Source organism: Chlorocebus sabaeus, chromosome 15 (assembly GCF_047675955.1).
Source record: "Chlorocebus sabaeus isolate Y175 chromosome 15, mChlSab1.0.hap1, whole genome shotgun sequence".
Classification (NCBI taxonomy): Eukaryota; Metazoa; Chordata; class Mammalia; order Primates; family Cercopithecidae; genus Chlorocebus; species Chlorocebus sabaeus.
Genome location: NC_132918.1, coordinates 38440495 through 38452661, shown reverse-complemented (window position 1 = coordinate 38452661; position 12167 = coordinate 38440495). Strand labels below are relative to the sequence as shown.

Here is a 12167-nt window from a genome sequence, read left to right as displayed (position 1 = left end):
CCCCATTGTCTCAGCCCAAAATCTCCTTAAGCTGATCAGCAACTTCAGCAAAGTCTCAGGATACAAAATTAATGTGCAAAAATCGCAAGCATTCTTATACACCAGTGACAGTCAAACAGAGAGCCAAATCAGGAATGAACTTCCATTCACAATTGCTTCAAAGAGAATAAAATACCTAGGAATCCAACTTACAAGGGATGTAAAGGACCTCTTCAAGGAGAACTACAAACCACTGCTCAGTGAAATCAAAGAGGACACAAACAAATGGAAGAACATACCATGCTCATGGATAGGAAGAATCAATATCGTGAAAATGGCCATACTGCCCAAGGTAATTTATAGATTCAATGCCATCCCCATCAAGCTACCAATGAGCTTCTTCACAGAATTGGAAAAAACTGCTTTAAAGTTCATATGGAACCAAAAAAGAGCCCGCATCTCCAAGACAATCCTAAGTCAAAAGAACAAAGCTGGAGGCATCACGCTACCTGACTTCAAACTATACTACAAGGCTACAGTAACCAAAACAGCATGGTACTGGTACCAAAACAGAGATATAGACCAATGGAACAGAACAGAGTCCTCAGAAATAATACCACACATCTACAGCCATCTTATCTTTGACAAACCTGACAAAAACAAGAAATGGGGAAAGGATTCCCTATTTAATAAATGGTGCTGGGAAAACTGGCTAGCCATAAGTAGAAAGCTGAAACTGGACCCTTTCCTTACTCCTTATACGAAAATTAATTCAAGATGGATTAGAGACTTAAATGTTAGACCTAATACCATAAAAATCCTAGAGGAAAACCTAGGTAGTACCATTCAGGACATAGGCATGGGCAAAGACTTCATGTCTAAAACACCAAAAGCAACGGCAGCAAAAGCCAAAATTGACAAATGGGATCTCATCAAACTAAAGAGCTTCTGCACAGCAAAAGAAACTACCATCAGAGTGAGCAGGCAACCTACAGAATGGGAGAAAATTTTTGCAATCTACTCATCTGACAAAGGGCTAATATCCAGAACCTACAAAGAACTCAAACAAATTTACAAGAAAAAAACAAACAACCCCATCCAAAAGTGGGCAAAGGATATGAACAGACATTTCTCAAAAGAAGACATTCATACAGCCAACAGACACATGAAAAAATGCTCATCATCACTGGCCATCAGAGAAATGCAAATCAAAACCACAATGAGATACCATCTCACACCAGTTAGAATGGCGATCATTCAAAAGTCAGGAAACAACAGGTGCTGGAGAGGATGTGGAGAAATAGGAACACTTTTACACTGTTGGTGGGATTGTAAACTAGTTCAACCATTATGGAAAACAGTATGGCGATTCCTCAAGGATCTAGAACTAGATGTACCATATGACCCAGCCATCCCATTACTGGGTATATACCCAAAGGATTATAAATTATGCTGCTATAAGGACACATGCACACGTATGTTTATTGCAGCACTATTCACAATAGCAAAGACTTGGAATCAACCCAAATGTCCATCAGTGACAGATTGGATTAAGAAAATGTGGCACATATACACCATGGAATACTATGCAGCCATAAAAAAGGATGAGTTTGTGTCCTTTGTAGGGACATGGATGCAGCTGGAAACCATCATTCTTAGCAAACTATCACAAGAACAGAAAACCAAACACCGCATGTTCTCACTCGTAGGTGGGAACTGAACAATGAGATCACTTGGACTCGGGAAGGGGAACATCACACACCGGGGCCTATCATGGGGAGGGGGGAGGGGGGAGGGATTGCATTGGGAGTTATACCTGATGTAAATGACGAGTTGATGGGTGCAGCACACCAACATGGCACAAGTATACATATGTAGCAAACCTGCACGTTGTGCACATGTACCCTACAACTTGAAGTTTAATAATAATAAATAAATTAAAAAAAAAAAAAGAAAAAGAAATTCACCTTGATGGTAAATAAATGGACAAAAAATATTTCATGTAAACGGAAACAAAAAACAAACAGGGGTAGCTATACTTACATCAGATAAAACGGACCTTAAGTCAAAGAAAGTAAAAAAAAAAAAAAAAAAAGACAAAGATGATTATATAATGATAAAGGGATCAATTCAACAAGAGGATATAACAATCCCAAATATATATGCACTCAATACCAAAGCACCCAGATTCATAATACAAATATTACTAACTTAACGAAAGAGATAGACAACACCACAATAATAGTGGGAGACTTCAACACCCTACTCACAGAACTAGATAAATCATCAAGGCAGAAAATTAACAAACACAATTTAAAACTTAAATTTGAATTTTTTTTTTTTTTTTTTTTTTTTGAGATGGAGTCTCACTTTGTCACCCAGGCTGGAGTGCAGTGGCACGATCTCAGCTCACTGCACCTTCCACCTCCCAGATTCAATCGATTCTCTTTCCTCAGCCTCACAAGTAGCTGGGATTATATGCACCTGCCACCACGCCTTGCTAATTTTTGGTGGGGGATTTTGCCTTGTTGCCCAGGCTGGTCTCGAATTTCTGGGCTCCAGCCATCCACCTGCCTCGGCCTCTGAAACTAGTGGGATTACAGATGTGAGCCACCACGTCTGACCTTAAATTTGACTTTAGACTAAATGGACCTAACACATATGTACAGAACTTTCTATCCAACAACCACAGAATGTACATTCTTTTCATTAGCACATGAAACATTCTCCAACATAGACTGACCATATGTTAGGCCAAAAAACAAGTCTCGATAAATTTTTAAATACAAAATTTTATCAAGTATATTTTCAGATCACAGCAGAATGGAACTAGAAATCAATATCAAGAGGAGCTCTTTAAACTATACACATGTGTAGAAATTAAATAACATACCCTTGAGTGATCTTTGAATCAATGAAGAAATTAAGATGGCTATTTTAAAGATTATTGAAATGAATTGAAAATGTAGACAAAACATACCAAAACCTCTGGGATACAGCAAAAACTGTGCAAAAAGGGAAGCTTATAGCATTAAAAGCCTACATTTAAAAAAAAATAGAACACAAGTTAACAACATAAGGTTGCACTTCAGGGAACTATAAAAACAAGAAGAAACCAAAACCAAAGCGAGCAGAAGAAAAGGCATAATAAAGATCATAGCAGAACTAAATGAATAAATGAAACTGAGATAGAAAAATCCAAAGGATCAATAAAATGAAAAGATGATTATTTAAAAAGATAAACAAAATTGATAAACCGTTTGCTAGACTAACCAAAAAAATGAGAGAGGAGATTCAGACAAACATTATGAGAAATGAAGGAGGCATTATGACTGATACAACAGAAATACAAAAGATCATGAAACTACTTTGGACAATTATACACTCACAAACTAAAAAACACAGAAGAAATAAATAAATACCATTTCCCAAGTTGAGCCAGAAAAAAATTAAAATCCTGAGCACACCAAGAAAGAGTAGTGAGATTGAATCAGTAATAAAAAAATCTTCCAACAAAACGAAAAATTCCCAGGACAATGTACAAATTCCATCAAACATCAGAGAACTAGTACTAAACTTGTTGAAACTGTTCCAAAAAACTGAGAAGAAGGGAATCCTCCCTAACTCATTCTATAAGCCAGTATCACCCTGATAACAAAGACAGACAAAGACACAAGGAAAAAATATAACTATAGATCAATATTCCTGATGAACATAGATGCAAAAATCTTCAGCAAAATGGTACCAAACCGAATCCAAGAGTGCATCAAAAAGATAATACACTATAATCATGTGGGTTTGATTCCAAGGATGAAAAGATGGTTCAACATATGCAGATCAATAAATGTGATTCATCATAAACGAATATAGAGTAAAACCACATGATCATCTCAATAGATTCAGAAATAACATTTGATAAAATTCAGCATCCCTTCATGATAAAAATCCTCAACAAACTAGGCATAGAAGGTACATAGCTCAAAATAATAAAGGCCATATATGACAAGCTCACAACCAACATCATAATGAATGGGAAAAAATGTTTAAAGCAATCCCCCTAAGGATAGGAACAAGACAAGGATGCCTATTTTCACCTCTCCTATCAACATAGTACTGGAAGTCCTAGCCAAAGGAACCAGGAAAGAGAAAGAAATAAAAAGCATCTGAATTGGAAAAGAGGAAGTCAAATTATTTCTGTTCACTAGCAGTATGATCTAGAAACCCTAAAGACTCCTCCAAAAACTCTTAGATTTGATAAATGAATTTAACAAAGTTTCAGGATGCGAAATCAATGTACAAAAACCAGTAGCATTCCTATACACTAAGAACAATCAAACTCAGAACCAAATCAAGAAGGCAAGCCCATTTACAATAGCTACCAAAAAAAAAAAAAAAAAAAAAAAAAAAAATCTGGAATTTATTTAACCAGAGAAGTGAAATATATTTGCAAGGAAAACTACAAAACACTGACAAAATAAATTGTAGATGACACAAAGAAATGGAAAAACATCCCATCTTCACAGATTGGAAGAATATTATTAAAATGACCATACTGCCCAAAGCAATATACAGATTCAATGCAATCTCTATCAAAATACCAACATTATTTTTCATAGAATTAGGAAAAAAATCTAAAATTCATATGGAACCAGAAAAGAGCCCAAATAGTCAAAGTAATTCTAAGTAAAAAGAACAAAACTAGAAGCATTACATTATGTAAACTCAAATTATACTACATGGCTATAGTAATCAAAGCAGCATGGCCAAAGCAACCAGGAAAGAGAAAGAAATAAAAAGCATCCAAATTGGAAAAGAGGAAGTGAAATTATTTCTGTTCACTAACAATATGATCTAGAAAACGCTAAAGACTCCTCCAAAAACTCTTAGATTTGACACATGAATTTAACAAAGTTTCAGGATATGAAATCAATGTACAAAAACCAGCAGCATAAAATAGATACCTAATCAATGGTACAAAATAGAAAACCCAGAAATAAAGCCACATATCTACAGCTAACTGATATTTCACAAAAGTGACAAAAATATGCACTGAGGAAAGGATGCCTTTTTCAATCGATGGTGCTGGGAAAATTGGATTGTCATATGCAGAAGAATAAAACTGGACCCATATCTCTCACAATATACAAAAGTCAACTCAAAATAGATTAAAGACTTAAATGTAAGACCTGAAACTCTTAAAATACCTAAGGAAAACCTAAGGAATACTCTTGTGGACATTGGTCTAGACAATGAATTCATGATTAAGACCTCAAAAGCACAAGTAATGAAAACAAAAATAGACAAATAGAACGTAATTAAACTAGAAAGTTTCTACACATCCAAATAAGTAATCAACAATGTAAACAGCAACCTGCATCATGGGAGAAAACATTTGGAAACTGTGCATCTGACTGGTGACTGATCCAGAATTTTCAAGGAACTCAAATGACAACAGCAGCAAAACAAATAATCCCATTAAAAAGTGGGCAAAGGACATGAATAGACATTTTTCAAAAGAAGACATACAAATGATCAACTAACATAAAAAATGCTCAACATCACTATCATCAGAGAAATGTAAACTAACACCACAGGGAGATGTCATCTTATACCTGTCAGAAGGGTGATTATTAAAAATTTAAAAAAACAACAGGTGTTGGCATGAATGCAAGGCAACCCTTACACACTGTCGGTGGGAATGTAAATTAGTACAACCTCTCTGGAAAACTGTATGGATATTTCTCAAAGAACTACAAATAGAACTACTATTTGATCCAGAAGTCCCACTACTGGGTATCTACTCAAAAATAAAATAAATAATTATATCCAAAAGATACTTGCAGTTGTATGTTTATTACAGTACTATTCACAATAGCAAAGATATGGAATCAACTAAGTATCAGTAGATAGTTGGAAAAAGAAAATGTGGTATCTATCTATCTATCTATCTATCTATCACCTATCTATTTTCTACCTTTTTATAATGGAATACTATTCAGTCATAAGAAAGAAAGCAATCATGTATTTTGAAGCAAGATGGATGGAACTGATTACCATTATCTTAAATGAAACAACTCAGAAACAGAAAGCCAAATACCATATGCTCCCACTTATAAATGGAAGCTAAATGATGTGTACACACGGACACACAGTGTGGAATAATAGACATTGGAGACTCAGGAGGATGGAAGAGTGGGAGCGGATGAAGGATGAGAAATTACTTAATGGATACAATATGCATTATTCAGGTGATGATTAAACTAAAAGCTAGACTTCACTACCTCCCAGTATATCCACGTAACAAAACTACACTTATACCCCTTAAACTTATATAGATAAGAAAGATAGCTGCAATGATGCAATCTTTCCATTATTTCTGAATTTAAAAGAAATATTTTTAGTTTGTAACTCTTAAGTATGATTCTTGCATTTGGATTGGCATTTACCGTAACTCATTAGATAGATAGATAAGTAGATTAGATAGATAGATATAGGTAGGTAGGTAGATAGATAGATAGATAAATAGATGAATGTGTATCTCTTCATATGTGTGTGTGTACACACACACATAAGTACATATAAACACACACATATATATTCTTATTAATATGTGCATAGAAGTTATTTATATCTCCTCATCTCATGTTAACAGTTTTCTTCAAAACACATCGAATTTTGCTGATTTTCAGTATCTTTGGATATTATTATTTCACTTTTTTATCTAGTATGATGAGTTATAGTAATAGATTTCTTGGAAATGAATCATCTTTGCACTCCTAGATAAATTCCACTTATGTAATATAATACATTTTAATAAGCTAATGCTTTATTTGTTATATTTGATTCCATATCTGAAATTGGTCTATACTCTTCCATTGTTAATGTTATTTTTGTTAAGTTTTCAAATAAATATTTTGCTGGCTTTTTCTAAAAATCTAAAAGTTTTTTCTTTCCTTTGCTTAGAAAACATTTAAATAACATTAAAGTTGGACCTAAATTAATCTCATTCTTTCCTGATCTATTAGATGTTAGCTGTAAATTTTTCTCTGAACTTTTTCACATATATTCTAATATTTTTATTAGAAATAGTATTTTTAAAATATTCTTTAACTTTAAATTTAATTTATGTATTTTATTCTCTACAGTCTTTTTCCATGGAGAGATACATCATACATAGAGGATAAGTAGACAATTGATATGTTAAAGATATATATATATATATATATATATTTGAGACAGAGTGTTGCTCTGTCACCAAGGCTTCAGTGGCAGGATCTCGACTCACTGCAACCTCCACCTACTGGGTTCAAGTGATTCTCCTGCCTCAGCCTCCTGAATAGCTAGAATTACAGGCATGTGCCACCACGCCCGGCTAATTTTTTGTATTTTTAGTAGGGATGAGGTTTCACCGCATTAGCCAGGATGGCCTCGATCTCCTGACCTCATGATCTTCCCGCCTCGGCCTCCCAAAGTGCTGGGATTACAGGCTTGAGCCACTGCGCCCGGCCAAGCATGTCTGTTTTTATTGCTAGAACTCACTTTCCAATGGTGTTTGTTTATTAGCTTCATAAATATGCCTTTAGAGTTTTTACTGTTAGAACTTTGAGTGCTCTTCCATTTGAATTTAACAGAAACTCTGTTATGAGAACAAATGACTTATACCTCTAATTAGTCCCAACTTTATCTTGGTTCAAATCGTACTAACAAATGTACCACATTAACTTAACACAAGGATAATCGAAGTCACAACTCAGATATTTATAGGGATTTTTTTTATTACAGAGTTTTCCACATGACATGGTAGTTGCTTTATGATTAGCTGTAGAACATTTTTTCCCCAGGTGATAGTAACTGGATAACCTGATTTTTTTTAAAGCAACTAACACATTTTATGTTATGGACACTAACATATCTTTAAGATGATCTTACTTTACTCTTTACTCAAGCATCTAGAAATATTACAGCCAAATTTTGGACCATCTCTAGGAATTGTACATGGTATCCAAGTATTTATTTTGTATAGATGTGCTATCTCTAACTTCACCTAATTACTTGCTGTTATTTTTCTTTTGCTCTCTGTTTTAGTTTAAAAGTGACAAAAATCTAATTTTATTCAAGGGACATAGATTCTACTCATACTAATTTAATCAAAAAGCAGGACTTATTATGTGATACTGTTTTTTATAGAGCCCAAGGAAGAGAATTCTACCAAACCTGAGGAATTAGCTAGAGCAAACAACTGAAATACCATCAGGATTTTGTCTCCTTTCTGTACCTCTGTTCGTCTCTGCATAACACCTTTACATTTCTTTTCACTTACAGTGTTAACTCCCACTCTGCATGATGGTACACGATCAATATGAACAATGGAAAAGGCTATAATAAGAATCAAAGTAAATAAAAGTTCTCATCGTTATTCAGTAGGTAATATTGTTGATTTAAATTAAAGCTTTTCAGTTACAGTATGTATATTTTTTTCACTTGTAAATTCAGGGTTACATGAGTGAGTTTGTTACATAGGTAAACTCGTGTCATGAGGCTTTGTTAAACAGATTATTTCATCATCCAGGTATTAACCCTAGTACTTATTAGTTATTTTTCTTGATCTTCTCCCTCCTCCCACCCTCCACCTTCTGGTTGTCCCCAGGATCTATTGCTCCCATGTATGTGGCCATATGTTCTCATCATTTAGCTCCCACTTATGAGTGAGAACATGTAGTATTCAGTCTTCTGTTACTGCTTAGTTTGCTAAGGATAATGACCTGCAGCTCCATCCATGTTCTTGCAAAGGATATGATCTCATTCTTTTTCATGGCTGCATCGTGTTCCATGGTGTACATGTACCACATTTTCTTTATCCATTCTACCATTGATGGGCCTTTAGGTTGATTCCATGTCTTTGCTATTGTGAATAGAAGTGTGTGTATTTTTAAAACATTAAGGAATAAAAATAGAATTAAGGATACTGATCGATCTAATAAAATGGAGGAAAAAAATAATGAAAAAGGAAAAACATTGTTAAATGGCACACAATAATATGAGAGTAATACATCTACTACAAGAAACCATCATAAACACAAACAGATGAAATCACAGGGTAAAGCAAATTCTCACTTTGATTAAAACTATAAAATTCAGCTATTCCTTGTTTATAAAAGATAGTAATAACAATGTTACAAAAGATTACAAAAAACAGATTTTAAATTCAGTACATTATTATGGATTACAGGACGTTACATGATAAAAGGAAGAAATGATTTTGATGCTATATGACCCTAGCAACATACTACAATATACATGCAGTAAAAATTATAAATAGAAATGGATATGCAACCATAGAGAAATATTTTTAACTATTTCATATAATTTTAAAAATTAGTTGCTTAAGCAGACAAAAATTTGGTTTCAAGATAGAGAATTTGAACCATACAATTTCTAAGCTTTATATGATAGCCATACACGAAATGTGCATGAAACAGAGAACACATTATTCCCAAGCACAAAATCTTTTAAAAAACAAACATACATTGGCCACTAAGAAACTCTCAACAAAATTGGAATTAAATTGTAATAAGTTGTAAAACTTGATGGTCAAAATATAGGCATTTGAAAAATTTTAAATGCATGCCAATAAAATGTATTGGTTAAAGTATAAATAATCAGATATTCATATATCAAATGGATGCCTGATAGATATAATATCAAGTGAAAAAAGAAGTTGCAGATTTGTAGCATATTTTTTTTTTGTTTATAAAATGTAACTTTACTTTATGTTACTCTGCTGTTACATAGGGCATAACATTTTCACAAGGCTTTTTTGGGACTACAGTCAATGATGAGCAACACACAATAGTGGTCCAACTCTCTAAATAACAATCACTAGACAAACTGGACACCCTCTCACATGTGCACAAATCTGCATGGAAAAGTACTAAAGGTTTAGACTTGGACTTGTGTACTTTATTTCCCCTTTCTAGTGTATTAAGAAATGACATGCACTTTAATTTGCCAAAAGCAATGCTTGTATTCTGGCAGCAATATGCTCCTTCTATCACATAGAAAAGTGAATACCAAAACTACAAAGGCAGGAGGTGTAAGTGAATTTTTATTGGGAAGGGAGGTTGGCAACTTAAACAGCAGCAAATAAAGAGTGAATAAGGAAACTCCCTGTTGCCACAGATATACAAGACCTCTTTATGTGATATAGGAGCCATTTCAATTTGTGACCCCTAGCCAGAGATGGCAAGTGCTTTTCCATTCAATCTAATACTTCTGGATTTCTACTAAAAAGGAATACATTAAGAGCATGGAAAATTTGCTTATTGAAAGGAAATCCCTGAAGAGTAAAGGAAGGAATGTAGAAATTAAGAAGTTATGTGGAACACTGTTTAAATTGTAATTAACTACATTTTCTTATCTTCACAGTAATACAAAACACAGTCACTTGCAGAACTGGTTCAGATTACTTAAATACCAGATACATTTTTAGTCCTCTACATAAGTGTTTGGGAGTTACTTCTGTTTTTATGAAATGAAGCTATTAATACTTTTCTACAGCAGTACTGCACACCAGGAAGGCCAAGACAAACACAAATCAAGGAATGAAGTTTTCCCAAAGCTACAGTGTGAAAAGACTATAAACAGTTGATTCCATACACACGAATGGGTTTCTTTGCTATAGGAAATCCAAGTGGAATAAGGAATGGAGATGTGTAAAAAGGTTTCTTGAAGGAAAGAAGGATGACACCCTGTATGGATTTAGTTTTCAGCCCCTTCTGCCGCATCACATTCTTCTCCTGCACTGTCTGATGTCCAAAGTGTTAGGTTGTCTCTAAGCAACTGCATGATGAGGGTGCTTTCTTTGTATGAGTGTTTATTCAGTGTATCAAGTTCAGCAATGGCCTCATCAAAAGCCGTTTTAGCCAGCATACAGGCAAGCTCTGGGTTATTAAGAATCTCATAGTGAAATACAGAAAAGTGAAGAGCAAGCCCCAGGCGGATTGGGTGTGTGAGTTGCATCTCCTTCTTGCTTATATCAAATGCCTCTTGGTAAGCTCCTTGGGAATTATCTATCGTTTATTTTCGATCATCACCACATGCAACTTCAGCAAGGTACCGGAAGTAATCACCCTTCATTTTCAGATAGAAGACCTTACTCTCTGGATTAGTTGCATTGGCTATTAAATATTTATCCAACAATTCCAGGACCGTGGTGCAGATGGATCTCAGCTCGGACTCCATTTTCTCCTGATAGTCCTTAATCAGCTGCAACTTCGTGTCGGAGGTGTAGGTATTCTGCGGGATGCTCGAGATGACCCTCCAGGCGGACCTGCGGCCCCGGACCACGTTCTGGTAGGCCACGGAGAGCAGGTTGCGCTCCTCGTTGGACAGCTCGGCGCCCTGCTTGGTCACTGCCTTCATGCAGGTGGCCATGTCATCGTAGCGCTCTGCCTGCTGGGCCACCTTGACCTTCTGGATCGGCTCAGTCTTCTCCATGGTGGGCACGGGGCCGGGGGCGGGGCAGAGGGCGAGGAAAGCGAGGGAGAGCGAGGGAGAGCGAGGGAGAGCGAGGGAGAGCGAGGGAGAGCGAGGGAGAGCGCCTACCTGGAGCGGGAGGAGCCTGGAGAGCTTCACGTCTCCGCGGCCGCGAGGCGAATGTAGCATATTGTTTACATAAGGAAGTTGCAGATTTGTCACATAAATATATGTAAATTTAAACGCAAAAAACAATATAACTATGCATAAATGCATAGGCACTGGCTACTATAACATTCATAGGAATGATATAAAGTGTTTATAGGACAGTGGATACTTCTAGGAAATCAGGAAGGGGAAATAGTTATAGCTAAATCTGTAACATGTATAACATACAATTTCTTTTTTAAAAAAGATCTGAAGCAAATATGGTGAAGTGTTAACTTCTCTTAAATTTGGTTCTTGGATGACATGCTGTTTTTATTTTTTTCTGAATGTATAAAATATTTTGTAATTAAAATAAAATAATGTCTTTAAAGAAACGTTAGCAAAGTAGAAAACAAATGTCCTACAGTCAGAGGAAATTGTTTCTATCTTGGCTGTGTCATTAAGGAGAGTGTGGGACTTTGCATGAATTATGTAATTTTATTGGGCTCCAGTTTCTTATGTTATAGAATTATTCTGAGAATTATATAAGATTTCTATAAATTGTT

The 12167-nt window shown here is 35.2% G+C and overlaps 1 pseudogene; it reads right to left on the bottom strand.

Annotated features, from left to right (window-relative positions):
- Positions 1 to 9715: 9715 nt before the first annotated feature.
- Positions 9716 to 11475, bottom strand: LOC103241453 (14-3-3 protein theta pseudogene; annotated as a pseudogene).
- Positions 11476 to 12167: the final 692 nt, after the last annotated feature.